This window comes from Typopeltis vanoorti, chromosome 5, assembly GCF_054136105.1.
Source record: "Typopeltis vanoorti isolate ZY-2024b chromosome 5, IOZ_Tvanoo_1.0, whole genome shotgun sequence".
Lineage (NCBI taxonomy): Eukaryota > Metazoa > Arthropoda > Arachnida > Uropygi > Thelyphonidae > Typopeltis > Typopeltis vanoorti.
This window is the reverse complement of record NC_143553.1, coordinates 80,064,562-80,090,164: the sequence shown is the minus strand read 5'-3', so window position 1 is coordinate 80,090,164 and position 25,603 is coordinate 80,064,562. Positions and strand designations below refer to the sequence as shown.

The 25,603-nt window shown below is 37.3% G+C and overlaps 1 protein-coding gene across 3 annotated transcripts in view; it reads right to left on the bottom strand.

The window, feature by feature from the left end:
- Positions 1-17,274, bottom strand: part of LOC150106587 (cadherin-like and PC-esterase domain-containing protein 1) — an 85,427-nt gene extending 68,153 nt beyond the window's left edge. For 2 of the 3 annotated variants that reach the window (XM_090392559.1, XM_090392557.1), the window contains exon 1: positions 17,010-17,274. The gene's annotated coding sequence lies outside the window, so the exon portion shown is untranslated. Of the gene's footprint in view, positions 1-3,372; positions 3,421-17,009 lie in introns of those variants that run through there. The other variant, XM_090392558.1, reaches the window with a different exon arrangement.
- Positions 17,275-25,603: the final 8,329 nt, after the last annotated feature.

Below are 25,603 nucleotides of genomic sequence, written 5' to 3'. Positions count from 1 at the left end.
AAAACCTAATTAGCTTTTTTGCCAACTTTGTTCGCTAGGGGGCGTCTTTGTCAATGTCGAACACTGTCATTAAGTTGTAATTATTTGATCGTTCTGTGCATTTCGTTATTTTTGGTTTGTCATCTAAGATTGTTGGAACATTACAGGGTATTTATTAGAAGTTTGAATCTTTAACGCATCGAATTTATGCAAATACAAACTCGTCGTTAACAATCCCCCTATTAAAGATTAAAGATAGGAGTAGAAAAGGTTGAAGTACCGAAGCATGGAGAACAAAGATTCCTTAAACTTTTTTCCTGTGGTGTACATTGTTTTAATTGAATGGTTTTTGATTAAACAAACAGAGAAATTAATTATTTCACGTGTTTAATGTCTAAATACTTACATTAACAATGTGGATAATAAGTATTGTTCATTCACCCTTAGGTTTGATTTATTGGTAAGCTGATTTTATAATTAGATAGTCTTCTATGTCCAGACAGGTATTAAAATTTGTGACTAAACAATTGTTTCCATGGGAATGGAATCACTAATCACACCATCGTTTGCCAGGAGGAAAGAACTAATGCTTAATACTGTGTGTGTGTGTGTGTGTCGCTAAACTTTCACGTTTTATGTGGTTTTGGGATTATATTATGTTAGCTGCATAACACCTGACGTGTAATCTCTTTTATGTTCCTTCTATCTTTTTTTTTTCTTTCCCTTCTTCCGTTCTATCTTTCTCCAGTCTTTTTTCGATCGACAAAAAAAGGTGGCAAGTTGAAAAAAAAAAGTAGCTAACATCATTTTTAAAATCTTATTCCAAAATCGCGTAGTATTATCATTTTTAAAAGTCCTTAGAAAAAAGACGTTTGCATTTAAGTTCAAAAATTAGACAGAGAGTGTCGTTGTAAAATGGGTTTTGGAAATTAAAGAAACGTTTGATTATGTGTGGTATTTTTTCTTGACTATTACGTGGAATGACTAACTGGCCTATAGAAGTAATAAGAAAGCTAAAATCAATGCACCCACTAAACTCCAAGATTGTATGACGTTCCTAAAATTCATAAAGAAGGTATACCATTACGTCCAATAGTTGATGGAATCTATTCTCCCACTTACCAACTGTCCAAGTACCTTGCAAAGATTTTACAACAACACATTCACGTCTCGGATACTTATATTAAACACTCACAACATTTTATAGATAAATTAAAAAACATCCCTATCTATGAAGAAGATATACTAGCAAGCCTGGACATCACATCTCTGTTTACAAACATTCCAGTGGTTGAAGTCATCAACATCTTAGACAACTTGTTTCCAAGAAACATCACTACTTTGTTCAATCACTGTTTAACTTTTAACTATTTTATTTGGCAAAAAACTGTCTACAAACAACTCACCGGATAAGCCATGGGTAGCCCCCCCCCCATCCCCTCCTTGTGCTGACTTATTCATGGAAGATCTAGAGGAAAAACTACTTGACTAACATTATAAAAAAAGTGTAATAGTTATATAAAAGTTTGATTAATTGCATTTTAAATGTTGCCGGTAGAATACCGACCAGCTTCATTTGATATTATTTTTCAGTGGATCCTCGCAACAGTAAAGGCAAATGGCCCCTTTTGGTTGAAAGACCTGGATTCGATTTCCGTGGAGTAAGTGTTGTCATACGGAGATAGCACAGTGTTTACTTCTTCATTCCACAAAACGGACAAACCAGCCAGAGAACATACGCAATTTACAGATCCTTGCATCACAGTTGCTCTGACATTTCATCCAGCACATTCCAAAGTCATACTATGTTATAATATTCTTATTATCTTAAATTACAACAGCTGCCGCATTATCTATTGACAAAAAAAAAAGAGAGACCTCGAGTATTTTTAAAGCTTAGACATTCCATCAAAGGCTGTTATGGCCTATCAAGTAGCTAGATTAGCTAGATGAGTCTTGTGATTTGCGATTGAAATTGTGATTACACCTAATCCATCATCGCTAACAGTCTCTAAAGTTCAAGGTCTAATTGCTTGGCTAAAGAACAGCATTCCAAATAAGGAAATCGAATATGCTGTGAGGAATAGATAGAAAGAAAAAATATATGTGATCCGTTTTGGAATGCTTATGTTTACCCATCCCACATGAACACAAATAAAATACTAGTAGAGGCATTTGTAAACATCAAATTGCATGTCACTTTATTCTGATATGGAAACACTGGCGCCATCTACACAATTGGTAAAATGATGGCGCATGTATGTCATCCCCAGACGGCGAAGTGATGGTAAGTTACATGAACATCATTTAGTAGGAAACAAAAATTTATTCGTGCGCATGCGTGCTTCCGATTGGGCTCCCATTTTTCACCCGGTCCAATTTCTTAGAGAGGAAAATAACAAAAAGACTTAATTCAGAACAGCCAAACACTTCCAGTTTCGTTTTTAAAAGCAGAAAAAAAAAGTGTTTGGGTCTACAGAACACAAACTCAAAAAGCATGCTCTATAGTGGAATGCCTGCTTTTTGAATTATACTTCAGTGAACAATTTTTTTCCCTCCTTCGTATGTAAAAGCGTTATCCTTAGAAGCAAATAGGCAGGTCAAAAAATCCATTTTCCGATATTTTTCAGCAGTTTTCTTAATACTCTGCCGATACGGACGGTATCAATTGAAAGGATGGATATCGTTGTAACACCTGCCAGAGTTAGCGAACAATGTCCTGCAGGGACAACTACATCCGTTCACATACACTCCACCAATAGTTTTTATCGGAGCAAAACAGGGTTCGGAAGCTCACAACTGATAAAATTCCTTTGAGAAAAACACCAAGCGCATCATTCAGTTTACAGAGAACTTTTCGGAAATAAAAAAAAAAAAGGAATACTTATGGCGGAGTACTAAAATAGTGTATAGCAGTGTAATGCATTGTCATCACACCTCTTGGTGAATAATGATAGAAACTGTGAACTACCCTGCATGGGGTTAACTACTGTTGAAAGCTGGATGGCAATTTGTAATACGTAATAATAAGAGGATGCCTAAAGTGCTGGAATTGTTTGTAACCTGCCTGACACTTAGTTGTTATTATCTAAATCATATATCACTTTGTGATGGAAAAATTGGTGGAGAGAGAGCTTGCGAGAATCGAGTAGGGTGTGTGTGTGTGTGTGTGTGTGTGTGAGAGAGAGAGAGAGAGAGAGAGAGAGAGAGGAGAGAGAGAGAGAGAGAGAGAGAGAGAGAGAGAGATTAGTTTTCTTTCTCTTGTGAGAAATGTTATATGAGCATGAACGACGACAGCTGACCTTTAGATAAAAAAAACAAAACAAACAGCAACAAACAAAAGAATGTAAATTCAACTTATTGCAAGGATTTCTAGTTTAAGAAAACGCTAACCCGATCAGATCCTCTATCATCTTATTGTCCGTCCTTACTTTAGTCCACGTGGTGACATTAAGTGCTGTGACCTCCGGTTCAAATTGATGGCGAAGATGCGGCATGTAACACAGATGGAGACAGATAAAGTAGCTTCGTCCTTACCATCATCTTATGTACGCCAAAATGTATCCTCCCCTCTCTCTTTTTTTTTAATTGACGTACGCACGTCATTCTATTTGCACGTGCTGTGTTGCGTCGATGGCACGCATGAGAATGTTAAGAGGACGAGAAAGATAAAAGAGATAATTCCAACCCGCTAAGTACTGCGACCAAAGATCAGGGAATTCGAGACAGCTTTTTATTACACTTCCCATGAGTCTTTCTGAGCGAACAACAGTTTATGGTATCCGAGACCTCTTTTCTTAACACGTTCTCCACCACTACGTGGGACTTCTACAATGTTCAGTCGCCAATGCATTCAGAAGTTGTTTATTCAGGCCTACCGAGATACACATTCGCAGTGTGGATCAGTAATGGCGTCATTTGCATTAATAGACTTCGTGCTGGTTGGAAGAACGAACATCAATGACGGACACACAGAGATAGATAGATAGCGACAGAAGGAAGGAAAAGGAAAGAAAAATAAGAGGGACATAAAAAAATTGAAAAGAAAGAACTCGAAGATGAAAAAGAAAATGCAATGGAGAAGGCCTAGAGCTCTCTCTCTCTCTCTCTCTCTCTCTCTGTATATATATATATATATTTATTTATTTATTATTATAATATTTTTTTCATTTTGCCTTCTTTCTGATATTCTCTCTCTCTCTCTCTCTCTCTCTCTCTCTCTTATACAATGAGCTACCATTATCAAATCGACAATTGGCCCACTATTCTAAACAAATAATTTTGAGGATGGTATGATAGTCGGTGTCATTCATGTAAATGCAAGTATCACATAAAACTGCCTCCTCCTCCAACCCACTTCAGAAATGTTCAGATATCTCTTCTGGAGTACAGCGAGAATGACAGTCTGACGAAGGAATACCCGAACTTTGAAGCTTAGGAAATGGACCATAAGTTGTCAAATGTTAGCACAGTATAACAGTGGTGTACAAAGACGCGAATTGAAATACTCAACGCTCAATGCTCATTAGGATTCAGATATGACTAAAGCAGCAAACGACCCCCATCTAGTTCCACACCGACCAGTTAAAAACAAGTAGCTGTAGATACAGTTCATGGGCACATCAACATAGGACACGTGAAGAATAGGAATATATCGTATTTCCATATTCAAATTTCCGAAGATAATTGATTCATGCCAAACTTTCTGAAACAAAAACGACGTGGAACAGGAATGAAAATAAATAATTTATTAACTAATTAATTATTATCACACTGATGTTTCGCTAACTCAAGCTGGTTCTTGCCTTCGAAAAGGAACAAAGAAGGGCCTCACCCTTTTGGATACTTTCGTTACAATGCTGTCAGATGACCACTTTTTGTATTCAGCCCACTATAAGTCCACCCCCCCCCCACACACACACATGCATACAAACACATGCAGGTTGATACCTGTATACCACGTCAGATCACCATCCTGCCCAGAAACTTGGAATTTTCAAAACACTAAACCTCCAAGACAGACAAAATTTGGTCTTCAGGACAAGCACTGCTTCTGCTACTACAAGCTCTCTTTTCATCGCTCAAACAAAATAGATATAACAAAAATCCTTGCCAAACTCGTAAACAAGAACAAAAACTCCTACTCCCAATCATCACATCCCTGCTTTACACCACAGGTATAACAAATAGACTGGGGTTTGCTGCTAAAACAACATAGAATTAGAGCAATCTACAAACCTCAGGTATACCTTTCTCCTTTTCAAATATCTACAGAATCCCCTCCCCGCTGTTCATGCATAACTTAGTATTTTGGAACGGACAGGACAATCTCCTTGGTCAGGAAAAAAGTACATAAAAAAGTGCATTCAGCATGGAAGTCTGAAAGCGGATGAGCATAACATGCCTTGGATGAAGATCATTTCATCAGACAAAAGAAAGCCAGGCTGCTGCACACAGACTGTTCCTGAAAGCCGATCAAATTCAATAGAATCTGGTTAACTGCAACTCAATTGATATGATCCTACACAAATTTTGGCGAACTGCACTATCTTTCAATCATCACTAATCATAGATCATCACGAAGAAACCATTGTAGTCTTCATGCAAATGTCTATCCTTGTTTGGAGGTCACTTCGTTTTTAGATTTCGCTGAGTATATCTTTAAAGTGACATTGATAATGATGGCTTCTTAAAGCTGGCAAAACATCGTCGTGTAAATAACTAATTTATTTAGTAAATGATTTGTTTTCATTCTAGTTCCACGTAGTTTTCGTTCCAGAGATACCAATAATTGTCCGGACACTTTAGCAGTTTACAATTGATACCAGCAGACTAACCCTAATACCGGGTATGGTCAGTTTTGGCTTTGATCACCTCCTGCACCCTTTGAGGGAGGCTTTCCACCAATGTGTGGCAAACATCAGGTGGAATTTGTCTCCATTCATCCATCAAAGCAGCATCGTTCAGCGACAGATCGAGGACGTACTGCTCTGGACCTCAATCGCTGCTCCAATTCGTCCCACGGGTGTTCAATGGGGATTGAGGCCAGGACAGTCGTTTAACACCCATCTCTTCATACATTCCATATCAGCTGCAGCTTTGTGGCATGGAGCATTGTCATCTTGATAGACACGGGTCCGTTCCATAAAAACTCGACAGTGTAAACAGCACTTGATTATCCAGAATATCAAGGTTCGAAGCTGTCTTCATGGAACCATGGACGACGACTAGTGGTCCCACTCCAAACCAGCTGAATGCAACTCCCCATCCACCCACCCACCCACCCACCCACCCACCCACCCACCCACCCACCCACACACACATCATTACTGCTCCACCACCAAACTTTACTTGAGTATAACAAGCGTTAACCAGGCTACCTCCACACCCACATCAGGCTGAAAACAGGTGACTCTTGACTCTTCGCTCCAGAGTACCGTTTACCACTGGTCAATTGTCCAGTGCACACGCTCTTTGCAGCAGGTCAGACGAGCCGTCTTGTTCGTTGTTGTGTTGTTCGACCAGTAAATGGAGTTCTTTTCGTACTGTATTAATGTTCACCATGGTGTTGCTGGCGCTCCGGAACTCATCACGGATGGTCGGTGCCGATTATAGCCGGTTTTTGCGTGCCACCCATTTTAACACCTTCCTGTCCCTGTCAGTCATTTTTGACGGCCGCCGTGGGTGTTTTTCCTGCACTAGTGATGCCAGAACGTCTTGTTATTTGGGATGCTCCAGTTGAACGGCAATGGCACGTATGGACATGCTACCAATGTGACAGCCCACGATGACCCCCCCCCCCTCTCGAAGGCAGAGTTCACCTCGTGTTGCCATAACACCTGTATTCAACTGCTACGATGAAATACTGCTTCCATGTTATCAACAAACCTGGAATGTTCCACAACTTCAAATAACAGGAGTGTGCGGACAATTATTGGTAGAAGGTGTGTGTGTGTGTGTCGATCTGCTCGGATTCATCCCAGTTGCTTCAATGCAATAGCAGAGCAAGGCGACAACAGAATGAATCATCATTCTACCAGGTGACAACATTGCAGAAATCGTGGTGGCGAAAAGGATTTTTTTTTTTATGTATAATACATGTTATGTCCGCAACATACCATTATTTTTGAACTCATCACCTTTAAAATTATATGCCATTTAATGTTGTACGCCAAAAAAATTACTCGCCTCCCCTACCCCGCATTTAGCTATAATACAACATATCCTTTAGAACACAAGGGTTCATACCGGCCAATATTCACTATCGCAATCGTAAATAACCTTTTTTTTACATTTTTAAAAATGAAATGATGAAAAGGAAATGAAAAAAAAAAAACCAAATTAACCACAAAATCCATGTTACTCAGCAACCAAAATATTCATTGTTGAAAGAATACTGACAAACGATGAATTGGGACTCGAATGCCAAAATACATAATGAAGAAATGACAAATGTCTGACATTTATAAACAATATCTATTGTTCCATTTATCATTTCATTCAAATTTCAGAAATGAAATATAATTTGGGATATTGCGATCATTAGCAACTTTGAAAATAATACAATCGAAGCATATTTCAATGTAATGTTGCCAACACCAGATTTCCTTATGACAATTTTTTGCTTCTAGATCAAAATACACACACGCGCGCGCACACACACACACACACACACATACGCAGCGAGATTTCAATCGTTCACTGTGACGAATAGAGAGACAGGTAGACATTTACTATAGGTTAAGAGAGAGAAAGAGAGAAATAAAAAGAAAAACTTGATTCAGCATTACGGTAGCCAGGAACGAAAGTTCCCACGCGGGAGCCTAGAATTCCCCGTGGGTTCATTTGTAATTCGAGAAGGGACCGAGGTCTAATAACATTAAGTTGGCCGTCATTTGTCCAACGCCACATCATTAGGCGTTAGTCCGAAACACTGCCACTTGACATTCCGTGCGTTGCTAGTAGTCTGGGGCTTGCGTCGATGCACGTGTAGGGGGAGAAGGGGATGGAGAAGCACGAACAGCAAGTGGAATCAGGAAAAAGGAGAAAATCAGTGATAGGCGACATGCGCGGCCATTTGTTTGAGAGTTGGAAATAGAGATGGAGGTGATAAGACACGGTGGGACTAAAGGGCGCACGAGAACGAGAAATTTGGTGATCGGGAAAAAAAGAAAAAGAAAAGGGAAGTCAAGTTGCTGAGCTGAAAATTAAAGTAGATTGGTTAATTGATTTTTTTTATATTTTCTTTCATGAGCTTTTTTTATATAAAGATCAAGTGAGGTATATTCATATCCAAAAATATTATTTCCAAAGTTCATTTTTTTCGTCATCTTTTCAGAGATCCGAACGATAACTCCATTAATGGCTACAACTTACAGTTCTAGTTTTTCAATTTTTCAGCGAACATGATGAGTAGATTTGTGAATGTCATCCAGCTAGGAATTATCGACAAACAAAAGGCTGATATGAGTTCGATAATCCCGATTTCAAGACAGTGAACAAGATAGATTCTTTGTCAAAATATTCCTAATATGTAGATCGTACTGTTAAGGAGGGATGGAAGGAAATCACATGACCAATAATAATGACTGAGTGGATCACGATATGTATAAAATTTAAGTAAAACGGAGTAAAAACTTAACGTAAGAAGAAAGAGAAAAAAAAAGATAGATAGAGAGAGAGAGATAGTATAGCAAAGATGCCTTTGCTATACTATGACGTATAGCAAAAGTTAATTATAATGTTGCTTTTCATAGGGTTTGAAGTAGCGAGGAGGGGGAGGGGGAGGACATGGCAGTTTTTTTTTTATGATAGAATAATATCCATATTATCTAATTTTTGCATTTTTGTAAACCCCTAAGTGTAGCATTCACAGTAATCACTGTCTCTATTTTTGATATCTTCCCTTTATCATGGAAATACTTTCTCTATAATATTCGTAGAATCTGAAAAAGTCCCTCAGTACGTTTTTTTTAATTAGCTGATGGAGGTGATTTTATTTATTTTTATTGTAGATGAGATCGTCTTTCATGAAGTACTCATTTAAAAACATGTACAGCTGTATGCGAATGATGAAATTAAAAATTTCACTAGCTACAAATAACACAATCGGTAACACAATGTTTTCTAAGATTATATTTAATAATTTACTAATAATTTTTAAATTAACTATTATTTAATCCGAAGCAGAACTTTTTTTGGAGGTTGAATTTTAGAATACGGTTGTTTAGTTTTAGATGAAGGAGGTTAGTCGGTAGAACACACCAACGGCATTGCTTTTATTTATTACTGGCATCGCTACTGCAATCTCACAGAGAAACCCCTCAGCCTCTTTTTTATGTTAATGGAGTCTATAGGATACTTCAAGCAATCAGAAAAGAAATAAAACACTCTCCTGCCCTGATTTGAATTAAGATCAGATATTCTAAACGGAATTCAAATGTCGTCTACTGGATGAATTTTAAAAAATCTTAATTTGACACTGGGCAATTTCCAGGTGCTTATCATCACTTAGCATGTTTTAGTAGTAAATATGCTAGCTGTGAACTGTTTTTTCGCAATAAAAACGCAGTTGCAGACTCGACATGAAATATTAAAATATTTCCTGCATTTTTTTCACAGTAATGGTAAAATTTAAATATTGATGCGTTTCAATTCATAGGAGTAAGATTGTAGCAAAAAAAGTTAACAGGTGCTTCGTTTCAACCTTAATTTAAATTTCTTAGGAGGTGTTTGTGGCTTTGATATCTAAAATTTAGTAACAACTCTGCAGTTTTTAAATCGTCCTGGCTAATAAATACAGTAAATAGACTGCTTCAAATCTGTTTACTTGGATTTAAATGGATGATGAAGATGGTGTCCTGTTGTTGAGCTTGGTGCAGAATCTATGTTAAGTTGAAATTATACAAATGGATTGTTAAGATGATTAGTGGTAAATCTTACTAGTTTTGTTCGATTGTATAGTTCTCTATTTTAGAGAGGAAGACGCCTATATTCATATAGCCCGCATTGCTTCGGAATATTCAGATCAGGCTACTCAAAAATACTTTATCTATTCGCAAGCTCTGGTACTCTGATATTAAACTTGGCTGGCTTATTGTTCAGCAATCCTTGTTATAAAGGAAGCCGTTGTGAATAAATTCTCGATGGCTTCTTCTATAACAAGAGAAATCATTCTGCAAAACATATTTATGGATCGTCTTGGAAATCTTTTGATGAGGACAAATTATACTTCTTTTATAGAAAAACTTAATAATTCTATAATTGACTTATAACACCTTTCTGGGGCCCCACAAACGTCTTCTGATTATTGGTTACATGGCCGCATAGTTGTTTAAACTGTTGATTCCATGCAGAGGCAGAAACTTAGTTCATTGTATTTCATTTTAATGACTCAATTCTAAGTTCAAGTCTTTTTTAGGAATTTCATTCGTTAATTACGAATTATTCACCAATAGAGAGTTCAATTACGAAACATACGTCACTTTCAAATATGAACTACATCGTTTACCAGGGATTTGTAGCGGCTGGTCTTTGATGGTACCAACTAGCAATTCAAACCCACTTTTAGGCCAGTGAAACCTTCAATAAAAAAGAAGTAGCTAAAGACCAACATTGAAAAATTTTGGAGTGTATTTTAATTAATTCAAACCGAAAGTAACTCATATGGGTTTCTAGCTTCGTAACTTCTCGATAAACTTCCAACTTTTAAACTTGTCCAAGTACAAACATAGTTTGCCTACTGAAGTATAAAATATTGATGGTTATTTTCCACCTTACTTTTAATAGTTTTAACGACGCATGCATAAGCGTTTTGATATTATTTCCACCACTTTTTTTTTCTTTTCTCAAATCTTGTGCTAATAGTTTCTTTACGGTTGCAGTGCTCCACTTTTCTGAGCCATTTATATCCATATTTTATAGAAGATGGCTGTTGATCACCCAAGCAAATCAATAATGCTTACTAATTACATTCAGTTCTGGACATTTCCCCGTGAATGTCCTAAGGAAACAGAGAATCAGAACGTTATCTTCTTCTTCTATTCATTAACAGTACAACAATTTGACACTAACAGATCTTACCGGTGTCCAGCTGCATTGATACTAACAACTACAATGCCACTTTGCGCGGAAGTTCGAATTAGAACGCCTACAGAAAAGGAGTGAGCTCCTTTGTTGTTGTATGATAAACTTTTGGTTTATGTCGATGACGTGGTAGAGGTGTTCAGCACGTGACATTCTGGATAACCGGCCAAGGTGGATTTCTATGATGTCATCTTCCCAATCGACTGTTCCTAGTAACGGTGACGCACGCTTCTAATTTTCTGATGAAGAATCGTTAATTGTTTTAATATCATTGATCTTCCGATGTAGGAATATTACAGGTGGCCCGTATGTGTGTGTGTGTGTGTGTGTGTGTGTGTGTACTGCAGTCTCTTTTCCTCACCACAGTCCTATTACTAAAAATAAAAGTTTAAAATGAAGTCTTAGTAGGTTATAATCAACTCTCCGATAGCAAAGCTGAAAAACCGGTTATTTTTGGACACAGTTATTTTCTTTCCAGTGAGGGGGGGAGTTCCCTTAAAGAAACTTCGCTCCATTTGCCTCACACAGCCAACACCGTTCCACTCCACACGTGCATGCAAACACGTTAGGTGCCTTTGAAGGCGGGACGTTAATTTGCCGGGACACAACAAACGAATCGCTTTTTTAGTGGTTGGTTGCTCCACGCCAAGAACTTCGAGAAAATGTGATAAAGTGTGTCTTCCCAAACGGAAGCTTTGTCTTCTTCCCAAAACAAAATGAACGTTCTTAATGTATCTACGCTTCGGCAGCTACCCTTACTTATTTTTTTTTTTCTGTCTTGCTTCTTTTTTTTTTTTTATCAGTCCATGGGTGCTGATTCTAGGAAATGTCGACTTGTACAGAACCCGCCCAGAAGAAAAACAACAAAGAAAACTAATTATTCGCGACTAATCTCCACGTAATTAACCACAAATGGAGGAAAAATCGAAGGTGATTTGTCACATGACAGAATTAGAAATGTTAAATAACTTCAGTTCTGCCAACAAAACACTTCACTAATGTTTGGCTATCCGTTCGAAGTCAAAAATCGAGAGTATACATAATACTTAGAACGAGATTATTTTTAGTTTCATTGTTATCGCTAAACAATGGCAAGCATTGACCAGTTTCGTCTGAAGTCTGGCTCTGCGATACTCAAATTCCAGATTCTCCCAAAATAATGCTGATCGTATTTCTTTCATAAATCAAACTTGATTTTTTTTTAAAAAAAAGTAACATAAAACCTCCGCCAGACGTCACTAGTCACAAACTCATAAGCCATCTTCTGGGAGCTACCCCAACCACGAAATGTCCTAATTTGAAATTAATGACTAGGGAACCACGTGCTAACACCGTACATCCACCCCAACCCCCATCTCTGTGTTTACCAATCAGTTGGTGTATTGATAACCGCATAGCCAGCACATTGCTAAAGATTTCGTAACCCGAGGTCACCGACCGTCTTAGATTATTGACGTAGTAACCCGTTAATGACCAGACTGTCGAAGGAGAAATGTCTTATGTAGGAGGGATCAAGATCCACTTAGCGTTCCTCACGTAACACATCCGCGAACCCACATTCCATGGGTATATGTTTAACATCACCTGAACGGCTATAAACATGGGAAAATGGCAGAAAAATTGATGGGATTAGTTCGCTGCACGTGTTTTTCCAAGCATCCTGTCTTAGAAAAATGACTCCCGAAGGCAAATAACAGGAGCAACTTCACGGTTATAATGTAGCATCGTGCTTTTTTGGGACAAGAATTTTCCCTCCTCCGAGATCTCTGGTTTTTATTATAAAACACGTGACCTTGCAAACAGTGAAAACGCACGTGAGAGGAATAGAGGAGTTAGAAATTATTTTAGATCAGTGGTGATTCATTGCTAGCGGTCAAAGTGCAGATAATGGATAGAATGAAGAGAAAAACCTATTCATTTTTTCTGTGTCTCTTTTCTATGGCTAGTTTCATCATTTATAAATCCGATAAGAAAGAAGTCAACACAGAGAGAGAGAGAGAGAGAGAGAGAGAGAATGTTGGCGTTTTTATATTAATTTTAGTTTTTGTTTACTATGCATTAGGCGATTCTATTTTGTTTACTACAGTGGAGGTGAACAAACGAGATAAAATATGTACACCAGACATATCTCGCATAAGACACCTGGTGAGGCATATATATATATTATTGAATGGGACAGAATATAAATTTATATTAATAAGGTTTTGTTGCAGTGTGGAAAGCAGAGGAATGGATAGAAAGATTTTAAATTTTCACTGTGTGTGAAGCAGGGGATAGATGCTAGAACGTGGTTGCAAACAAAGCTCATACAGTATACATTACTCTGAGCTTGCTACACAGACTGGTTGATTCAGCAACCATAAGTCAATGAATGTTTAAAATAAATAAATGCGAGTCGTGCACTATTCTCTGTCCAGGTCTTCTCCTAAAGCTAATTTCTTTGTATAACGACTCTGATCAATGACGCTGTGGAATAGAGTTTAATAAAAAACGGTAATGCTATCAATATTTAATTACGTTAGTGACAGTAAAGACATCTCTCTACGAGAGTGAAGAGAACTACAGATGTACGTTGTACTTCGGGAAGCGAACTACAGATGTACGTTGTACTTCGGGAAACGAACGAAATTCCTTGAAAGTATTTTTTTAAATCTACGAGGTTGGATCGTGTAATGTTGCAAGCTGCGTTTTCCGTAGGGAGGGAAATTGGGCGTATCAAAGATTTCAAATAAAGATTTAGTCATAAACATCTGTGATACTGGAGATGCCGACACAGATGCCACGCAGGTGTCTTGTACACTAAGACACCCACCCACACACACACACAGTTGTTGATATTGATGTTACCCGTGCGACTTGAGCTACGTGGTGTACTGCGGAGTTTATATGCTGTTGAGTGTTTATGCTACCATTTGTTTGGTATCTTAACTTAAACAAAAACATATACGTCAATATCTCGTAAGTGCACGAAAAAGCATTCTCTTTATCCCTATGGTTTACTTACTAGTATTCCGGTGAAGCTAGTATTAGTTTTCAACAGGGTTTGATGTTTATAGTGGAAGTGACCGAGTGTGAAATGAGTGTGTTTGTATTTGTCGAAAACCGTTACAAAAATCAGCGCTGTCATCAGCTATCCCAACCATGAAGAGATAAAGGAATATCATATTCAACAAGGACTTGGTGAGTTTTCTCAGCCAGCCATAAACCAAATATCAATGTCAGTTGTGTACAACGTTTCACACACACACCAAAATGACTTTTTTTTGAGCTTGAAAGAATAAGTCATTCATTAATTTCACCGAATTCCAAGGGGTCGTCTAGTCTCCTGGTCGACAACGTTGACTCATTTACATTTGGTGGAGTGATAAAAGCGTCATCAAATAACGCATGTAGTGGTCTCTATTGGAATTGTCGTGTTTTCTTTTACATGAGGCGAGTCGTAGAACAGCCTTGTTTCTATTGTAAGATGATATGGGACAATGCCGTGGGAAGTTTTGTCCAAAAATGTCTTTGTGCGAAGATTTTTTTTTTCCCGAAGATTTGTCCGTTGACTTAGCAGTCAACGAGATAATATGAGTGGTGATAAACTGGTAACTATGTATCATTATTGCGTTTATATAAACATGTTACAAGAGCCAAAAGGTTTCCGAATAACTATGGATCTAGTTTCGTATCGATTACTTCTTTATTGTTCTTTCTTTGCGTATTAAAGGTAGTAATTCAGTACAAACGACAAGACAACTATGGCCAAAGGGGTTTGCATTCTCCTATCAGTCTGCGTATTTTACGGGATGATTTTCAGGAAGAAAACAATTCCTCCACTTCCGTACGAGACTGGATAACTCACCTTCAGTCGAAAAGTCGCTGATAAAGATTCTTCGTGTCCTAGACCGGATTCGAATCTAGGTTTTTCCAAACAAATGATGTCGTTACTACTCACTACGCTACGGAAAAACTAAAAATAAATAAATAAAAAATCAGCATTCGTCTGTTTCCGCTTTGTCGAATCTAGTTTCAACTGGATGCCTTCACACTGCAACAACTCAGCATTCCTACTCGCAGTCGATCCCTTACGCAATGTTAGTTCTCTTTCTTTATCCGTAAGCTGGGCGAAAGGCACCAATCGGAAGAAGGTTATTTTATCATTTCTTCTATTCGAAATCCTCACTTCGAAATGCCACTTTTAGGAGGACCTAAAGTAAATGATGCGCTAAACATTCGGCTGCATTATCCCCCTAGACGTCATGTCTTTCTCCATCGGTGGCTTGAAAGAGCAAGCCTTTTTACTTTCACCCGAGTAGCGTTGTTATCCACAATCGCCGGAGACCAAGCGCTGACATCCGTAGACTAGTGGAAGCATTAGTTCAAATCTCCCCCCCCCTTTTTTTTTTGTTGTTATTAACCTTTGCTTTGAACATTTCCTCTTTCTAGTGTAAGTCGTCAATGTCACTTTTCCCACTTTTCACCTTCCATTTTATGGATTTGGCGTATTACGGTACCATCGCTTCTTCTCTCTTTCACTTCTAGTGCATCTTATACTGGAGCTTGCATCGCATTGCTTTTATTGGCAAGTGATTGCGTTCGCTGCTATTTTTTTTTTTTTTCCTTTTCACTTCGTGGCTCAAAGATTGTACATTTCATTGTCACTGACCGCGTGTTATGTGACTAGCGATTTATCATTGGTATCTTTGCTCGCCTATAGAGAACATAACACTGCTGTGTATCAGCGCAGTCAGAAGTAAACATGCACCAACTGACAGACATTCTTTTGTGCAAACATTAATCGATGATTTTTTTTTTTTTGGGATTACCTGTTTCAAAGGGTAAGCTGTTTTACATGCAGAAAAATAACACGAATAAAATAAAAATATAATATGGAGAAAATGGCTTTTTATCAGGTGTACTTAGGTATTGTTAATATGAACTTTAAAAAAAAATTACATATTCGAACTCTCTCTCTCTCTCTCTCTCTCTCACTCACTCACGCACACACAGTCAACTTTTAGAAATGGCTTTGTTTAAAATAAACACGCTTAAATAATCGTTTCCACTACTCCAGGAGCATCATAAGCCTTTACATGGTTAAGGTATATTCATTCGAAGTACTTAATCTAAACAATTAATTTATAAATTTTAATAATGTTTGAAAATTAGAATGTGGTCCTCACATTTGAACAAGTTACGTTTTTAATTGTGGATTAAACCAAAGAAAATTCTATTATCTGTTTAATATAAAATAAAACAGATAATATACCGAGTTTCCATAAGTGTAAAGAGAATAGTGATAATTACTTAATGTATAGAAAACGTATGTGAGAGAGCACAATTTGAACAGGTCAGAGTATCAGAGAACAAATGACAATGGAAACAGAGAAAATAATTACTGGATTATGAGCAGTTTGTTATAAGGGAGTAGAATATCGTGGTATACTGTAATGAATATAAAAAGGCTATTTATTCATATGCAGACTGTATTATATAAGATAACATATTTGTTTACATTTAAAATTGCTACACGGCAGTGGATCATTTTAGGATGCCCAGTTGAATACCCACTAAATTCATGCAGGGGGGTCGCATTGAGATATAATCAATAAGCGTTTGCTTCGTTCGAGGTGAATTATATTCAAAAGAATCCCCAAAAAATATTGAGAGGGAGAGGATAAGAATTGTAAAGGAGAAATAAATTAAGATTAGTAGTAAATAGTATTAACAGATGGCGTACGAGTACTCTGCCATGCGACAGCTGACTGTAGAAAAACCACGTGGAAATCAAGTCCTGTTGAAGATTTTCATGAATTGAGAAGTAGAAATGCTCACGCATCTTCTGTTATTACAAGATTGATGATAAACAAGATAACTCTTTAAGTAGCATCCGGCGTCTTAGATGAAGAAAAGATGACAAAAGGAAATACAAGAGTAGTACAATCTTTCGCAAAACTTACCTACTCTTGCGGAGGGTAGAATGGCTTACATTCCCAGGACACCTTCAAAGTGTGGGCCACTTTAATACTCCGAAACATTCCTAACAATGATTGCAGTTTCTCTCTCTCTCTCTCTCTCTCTTTCTTATTCACTCATTCACTCTTACTCTGTATGAACGGGGTTTGCTAAGAGTCACGTGTATGCCTAGCCTTGCACGAGTGGCGTCTCTGTCAACAACACCGAACCTCTAGCTTTAACTACTGTATCGCCGTCTACATCGGTTGGTTACGGCCTCTGCGCACAACACCAGTCTCACGCACGCACGCACACATACACACACACGCACACACACACACACACACACACACACACACACATGCAAGCACGCACCCATGCACCACGCGGTCAATGGATGACGGAGAAAGCGTACGGTATCAAAGTTCGCAAAGGGATGTTGCAAGTAAGACCGAACGGAAGAAGGGTGCCCAGCTTGTTCGCGCATGATTCGGTCACCCAATAGCCGCTTGGATGGTGCAAGTGAATTGGCTGATGGTAGATTTGCGATTTATGTTCGGATGGAAATGACTGGTGGACTGCAGATGCCCTCTGTCGTCAACGGCAAGAAGTGCATCGCCACGTGGGGAGAAGCCAGTGACGTATGCACAGAAGGACGGAAGATAGATTGAGTAATTGCTCTTAGACGTAGTAAGAAATATGGCAGGTGATGCTTTCATTCCTAACAGTGGACTGGGTTTGTTATCGTAGTCAGATTTTATTATGAGCAGGTGTAAGATTTCATGTATGTCAATGAAATTTATTTCCTATCTTATCTCTTTAGGATGCCTCCTCTGGAGTCTTGCGTGGGAAAAAGATCAGATTCAGATATTTTGTAAAGGAGAATTTTCTAAGCCAGTTTAAGGGAGAGAGAGAGACAAGTTAAGTACAGATGGAAGGAGGTAGAAAATTTACTCTGCTTTTTTCTTTCTTTCTTTTATATATATATATATATATATATATTAACCCCCCACACACACACTGTACTGTCATATTATAGGTTTCAAGGCCAATAACTGCCGTGTGTGTGTGTGTGTGTGTGTGTTCAGAAAGAAGAAAGGAATTGATCCACGATTGGTTCTTGAAGAGTTGGAGGTTGTATTCGTCGTTGGGAGTAAATGGCTTGGGAAAGACTGTTCCAAAGGACAAGAGGTGAAAGAAACATGTCCGGCGAGTTCGCCGAATCCTATATGGATGTTGATAATGTCTTTACTTTGCGCCAAATATATTTTTCTGTTTTCTACATATCTTTTCCATATGGTTGAGAACTGCACCTACTGTTCACTTTTATCTGTTCAAGATAAGTTAAGGGTTTTCATTCGTTTTTTCCACTTGGAAAGCATAATTATTAAAAGGCAAACAGTCCAGAGAACACGTACAGTTACCGGATAGAATACCTATGGATTTCTAACCCTCCAATTTTTCAAACTATCGGACAAAACTGAGACTACTTTTAATATAATTAACTACTTTCAGACCCTTCCTTTGTAATTAAGTTTCCAATATTAATAAATCCGTTTCAGTCATAAAATACTAATTATATACACGTTAACAACCAACATAAAGAATATGTAATATTGCGGTACGAAACTTGTAATGTTTTTTTTAAGGACTGTAGCTGATAATCTGATAACGAATTAATTATTTACTGTAATTATTAATTATTGCAGTAATTAAGTACGTAACTTAAACCGTATGCTTTTGTAAAAGGGTATTAAACGTTTCTCCTATCTCACTTCAACCGAATCGGAGCAACGGTCATGGATTATAGATTTATTATGGATAAGCTTAGAGCAATGAGTTTTATTACATTTTAAACCTTACTGCTGAGTAAAATGAACATGTTCATCTTCAGGAATAGAACTCATATAACGACTAAACTGCAATTGTACAGCTAGATCGCAATATTTTTAATGAAAGAATTTCTGATATTTCAGTTATTGTAATGGAAAAAGTCTACAGGCATGTATGGACAGGATGATATAATTCGTCGAGTAATATGCGTGTTTCTGCAAGTGATATCTATGTCACCGACAGATCAAGATACAACACAATTGTTTCATCTTCGAAAGGAAGACGAAATCTGGACTCCTTAAGAAATTAAAGCAAGAAAAAAGATTCCTCATCTTTCTACAGCCCGAAGCTAATAACTGTGTCTCTAACGTTACTTAACTAGTTGGCTGCTACGCAGGTCTTCCTTCCTTTTATCGTCCACAATAAAGAAATACCCGACAGTAGCGGTTATAACATTTTTTCTCCTTTTTCTTTCTATCTCTCTTTTTTTTTTTTTAATTCGCTATGGAGATGAAGAATGCATCAAAGAAGGAACATTGATTAAAGTTATTTTTTTTTAAAAAAACTGTTCTAACATTGCTGGAGGATGTTTAGTAGGTTCAAAGAAATTAAAAACATTTGTACGTCACTTAATTAATTGAAGCTTTTATACAGCACAAATAGGCGAGAATAAGAACTTTGAATGGGGAGCGATAGTTAGCGTTGACATTATTGAGGCTACAAAAATGAATGAAAAAAAAGTTACACGTGTAAGGAAAAATATTTTACTTGTAATTAGTCACTTGCTTTAGTTCCACCAAAGATTAAGTGATGTTTGAACACGTGATTTAAATTTAAATCATACATGAAGACATCCAGTTATGAACTGTTTTTTTTTATTTCCCCGGTTTAATTATTTTGAGCTTCCTCCCTCTCACACCCTCACATTTACCGAACAGAATTCTAGAAAATAAATTCCTTTTGTCCGTAATTGCAAGAATGACGCTGACTTCCTAATTATTTATATTTAATTATCTGATCATTTAAATCAAGGTTGAGTTAACCGCTCTTAGACAAAAGAAGCTGCTTTTATTTCCTCTGAGATTTCCCGAAAAGTCTGAGAATGCATACAGTTGATAGACAAGATAAAATCTTAGTCTTTGATAAATTGGTTACAGAATGGTCGAAAAGTTGTAACTGTTACTGAGTTGGTGTTACTTCTCTACATTCACAGAACTCCTGTAGTTCTCCACTCAACTATAACATGACTATTAGATATGATTCATTTAGGGTTTGAGCCAAATTAACTTTCCTCAATGCTAGATTGATTGATTGTGTAATTCTGAGTGACGATTGCTCTTTTTTAAAAATAAGGACTCTGTTAACTCCCATTAAAGAAATGAAAACAGAGCACTCCGTAATATACAAACATTTTCAGACCCTTACGGTTTGCTAGTAAAGATATATTTTCCCCAAAGATTATGCATAAGTCAGTTATTGTTTTATGAAATACTCTTGTTTATTTTAAGGATGCATGCGAAGTGTTTTTCTAAGTTTCTTAATAGAAGGAATAAAGATGAAGAAATGCCGACGTAAGAGGCTATTCAAGAAAAATTCTAGGCATTAAAGCTGACTCAGAGAAGACTTCGGAGAACAACAACGAAATTCTAGAAGCTGTCACTTAACACACACACACACACACACACACACACACACACACACACACACACACACACACACACACACACACACACACACACACACACACACACACACACACACGCACACACACACACACGCACGCACGCACGCACGCACGCACGCACGCACGCACGCACGCACGCACGCACACACACACACACACACACACACACACACACACACACACACACACACACACACACACACACACACACACACACACACATTCACGTGCTATCACAGCGTGAAATTAAACTTCGCAAACTTTAATTTCATGCTAAGATATACTCCACTTATAATATCTTAGTGAGTACACCCACGCGCATTTAAAGAAAATCCATTTCAGGGTTATGAGACATACGTGCAGATCCTTGGATTAGGGTGTTAGGGACCAGGGCCCCCGTAACCTGATACAGATTTGTCAGGCGGTTCCTAATGAGAGGCAATTACTAGGCCTACTTTTTATTGCATCGTTAGCGGTTTTGTGAAGACCGAAAAAAAAAAAAAACATGCTTTTAGCCGAAAACAGTTATGTTAATTCATTCTCTCTCCTTCCCTGTTTCAACACTACCGGGATAATACACAGATGGTATTATGCGTGACGCTAATCATGTCGTCAGCTGTGTACTAGGGTTAACTGCATGGTCACGAATCTTTCTTAAAAAACCTTATCGAAGAGTAGAAGTTAAAGATAGATAGACAGAGAGAGAGAGAGAGAGAGAGAGAGGAATTTTCCACTGGCCAGATTACATAAGAGTTTGTTCCAGATACCAATGTGATGAGGAGATGGAGGATCAGACATGGCGGAGGGTTACATGTACGAAAAAGGGACATGTCCGATCAACTGCAATTTAGGCCTCTCTTCAGCTATATACATGTGACAATGTGACAGAACATTTCATTACATGTAATGATGTACTTTGAGGGACTTTAAAATATCAGAAATGCTTAAGATTTGATATTCCCAATATTGGAAAAACAAACTAAACAATTTTGTATTTGAAAATTTAAACAAATCTGCTATTGGCGCAATTTCTTTTCAGATCTTGTGCCACAGGTATGCGTTCCGGATATGAAAATATCGAAAGATATTTTCCCATCCATGATTTAAGATTCAGATATGAAAAGATCCTGTGTCGCATGTTGAATCTGAAGGATATTTTTGTGTAGAAGTTTGTTCTTAACGTGCAGGTTTTATTGTCAATATGCCCATGGTGAAATGATGAAAAGAATTATTGGGGGATTTTTACATAGAACACAGAGTGTGATAAATTTGGTTTTATCGAAGGGTGGGTTAACTAGTGTGTATGACAGAAAGAGCATATATTATGTTTAGTGGATGGACAAATACTAAGTATGATACAGAATGCTTGACATAAACATCTCGCAAAATTTTCAAGTTTATTCTGAACACCCGCAAATAGAATGATGCAAAGAAAACGTTCAGGTATGTCTCAACTTTGCGAGCAATTATTATCACCAGTTGATTGGGAGTAGTGTATAAATGGTTTTGAGGCATTGGATTCTCTTCAAAGAACAACGAACAAGCAATGCATTGAATGCTCGACATCTCAACAAGAAACTAACAACGCACATTTATGGTGTGTTATTAGTTTCTTGTATAAAATGTAATATTTTATAAAAATGCATACATTTGTTCCTCAATACTCATGTATAGTATTGAGAAATAAGGGTTCGGGAAAAATTTAATTCAGAGAGATTAAAAGGTATAAACTTGAAGTTATAAGAGAAGTAAAGTATAAACTTGAAGTTATAAGAGAAGTAAATTGTAGGGGATGGTGTTTAGGTGAGAGCACAGAAGGTGATGACGGTTGTCGTTTGCGATACCTTGTGAAGTACCGTACTTCGTGGTACGCCAACCATTTGGGCTTAACGTGTTCACTGAAATGTTATTTTGTTGCAAACAGACTACCCGGTTGCCGAAGATGAAACCAACAATAAGAAACATGTATGTCAAAAGAAAGAATATGAGGGTGACCAGCTGTCTTGATTTACTGTAAATCGGAAGACGACCCTATATTCATATTTTTTACTCAGAAAACCGTTGCTGTTTTTTTTTTCTCTTTTTTTAGACTTTCTTGTGCACTAGTATGTTGCTAACACCTCTAACATCGTTCTGCCCGCATCAGTATTCCATTGTGTCATGGGAACCCAAAACGCCATGCCTCTGGCATAGGCATTTCGTAAAGATAGGAAAGAAAGGAAAATGCGTAAAAAAGAGGGGTTGCAACCCTCTACTGGAGTTCGGATGGCTGTGAATGATATACTCGGTCCCATTTTTTTTTTTTTTTGGAAATATGTTGGCGAAAAATACAAACAAATAACTTGGGACGAAAGATACGCGAATGCATCGATATCTAGACGTAACCATTTTTACACGTTTAGTGAACGGATGTTATTCAACCCACAATCACGAACTAGACAAACATTATGTTTTGATTGAAAATAGAGAAAGATTGATAGAATTTGCTGAAAGTAGAGGTCTCTACATAATGAATACCTTCTTCAACAAAAAGGAAGAAGGAAAATCAGAATTACAATAATAATAAAAAGAAAAATACGTGTCTAAAAGGAGCGAGAAGAGAGTTGTCTAGGTGAAACTATGAAAATAGAGTCCTAATTAAAGTCCTAATTAATCCATAAGAAGAACAGAATCCTTCTATGCCAAACTGTATGAACATTTCAAAGATTGAAACCAATATGGAAACAAAACTGCAGTCTCTTAAATGAAAAAGGAAGAAATATGCTCTGATGTTTTGTTAGAAGAAGCCATGCTGCCCACACAGAAGTTCAAAAGGCAAAGGTGAAGATGCGTTACCGATAGAAGTTTTGAAAACTTGTGGTGAATCAATCATGACAGTGTTAAGTAAAATTTATACGCCATGCCTAAGACAGAACAGAATATCAAGGAGTTGGAATAATGCTGTTATTATAGTTGATAAAAAGTTGATATATATATATATATATATATATATATATATATATGTAACAAAACAAATCACTGAAAGACAAATGAACACCAAAACCTTCATGTCTGGCATTTATTGATTTCGAAAAGGAATTAATTCAATCTCCTTCAATCTCCGCATTGGCTGTTTTAGAAGCTCTTAAAAATCATGAAATTGAAATGAAACTTACACTGATATACTTAGCGATATATATGTAAAAATTCAAACTGAAACTCTAAAATCAGGAACAAATACGAAATTTCCTATAAGAAAGGGAATTAGACAGGGAGATGCCGTTTCAACTATTTATCAGCCTTACACAAGACCTAGAAGAATTTTTTAGAAACATGGATTGGAAAAATAGAGGAATTATGATAAAAAGGGAAAGAATTAAATCACCTACGATTCGCTGATGACATTGTTCTTTTAGGAAACTTTACAGAACTTCTGTAAAGTTTCCTAAAACACAAAGAGACTTTCAATTATATATTTGGTTTACTCCTTTATCCAAGTGTAAGCAAACAAAGTTTGCGCCTGAAGTATTTTCAGGACTGGGGCAACTCGTAGCAAAGGTGGTATAACTTCTCATCACTTGCCTTAGTATCCCATAATGCAAAGCACATATCCTTGCGGACATGTATAAGGGACAGAATGCTTTGCACTATGGGATACTAAGGCAAATGATGAGAAGTTATGCCACCTTTGCTACGAGTTGCCCCAGTCCTGAAAATACTTCAGGCGCAAACTTTGTTTGCTTACACTTGGATAAAGGAGTAAACCAAATATATAATTGGTAGCATAGCCAAGTGAAAAATCTTCAATCAACAAAGAAACTTTGTTTAGTATCCTTTGGAAAACACCCTGAAGCACTAAAAGAAAACAGACCAATCTGCCGTAAAACAAAAATTCAATAGTTGCATGCTTCTGGTCATGACATATGGAAGTGAAATGCGGACTTTGACACAAAAAATGGACCAACAAGTCGAGAATTATCCAGAGTTCAATAGAAAGGTCATTACTTGGTATTACCATTTATTATAATCTACAACTTAATACTGAATGAATACAATGGCCTTTAGATGAGTTTATAAAACACTAAGAACAGATGAATCTGTTTAGAACATCTAGAAACATTCCTTAGATGTTGCCTTTTCTTTAGCATGGAACGTCTTTCTTTTTGGATGGCACGATGTCACATGAAAATATCTTCCATTTGCATTTAGGATAGGACGATCTTTTCACGACTTAAGTCGTGGATATTTAAATATCCAGGGAAGATAAAAAGTTTGAAGTTGCTCTTCCCGTTCTACTGTAAATTGGATTGTCCTATTTTATTGCAAATTAAATCTGTATTGAAAGTACGGAAAAGCAAATAAGAAGAGTAGTCAACCAACTCTTTTATTTGAAATGGAATCCGGAGCCATTTAGGAAGAGTAGGAAGGCTGGTTGTGTTCTTCAAGCACTTTTCGTGAAAAGCGCCGTCAGTTGCATGTCGGACGTATGCAATTCGACCAGAGTTATGTAGATTGAACTTTGATGCATCCGCAAAAAAACAACGTTCTATTGAACTGAATCGAGTTTCTTCAGAATGTTTTTAGTGAAAGTAGTCTTCCCCCTTTCTGGAACAGTTTTTTTTTTCTTTTATGTTTACATCCACTAATCGATGTCAAACAACAGCATTACTTGCTGTAATTCTCGCATCAACATTCCACTGCCTTTTCCGTTAATTTGATGTATTCTACGATTTGGTAGCGATAATCCTTTCAAGTTCTGCTTCTCCATAGAGAGTTTTCTTTCCAAGTTTTCTTTTCGCATCACTTGTCTCACATTTTCTCCTGAAGAGATGCGATACTGCTGAATGTTGGTAATCTAATTTTTGCTAATATGTTTTAGCGAATCACTTTTCTCACAGAGTGCAAAGACAGCACCCTTTTTTTTAAGAGAGGAGCGAACAGTTCCATCGTACTCACAAGTCAGCAACTAAACAAGAAGACGAGTAACATCTCACAAGAACACCTATGAAGATTACGATGCATTACTGGATGTGTTATGCAACAAATGTTATTATCGCATTGTTCATAATAGCAGCTAATCACATCAATAGCACAGATGCAGTG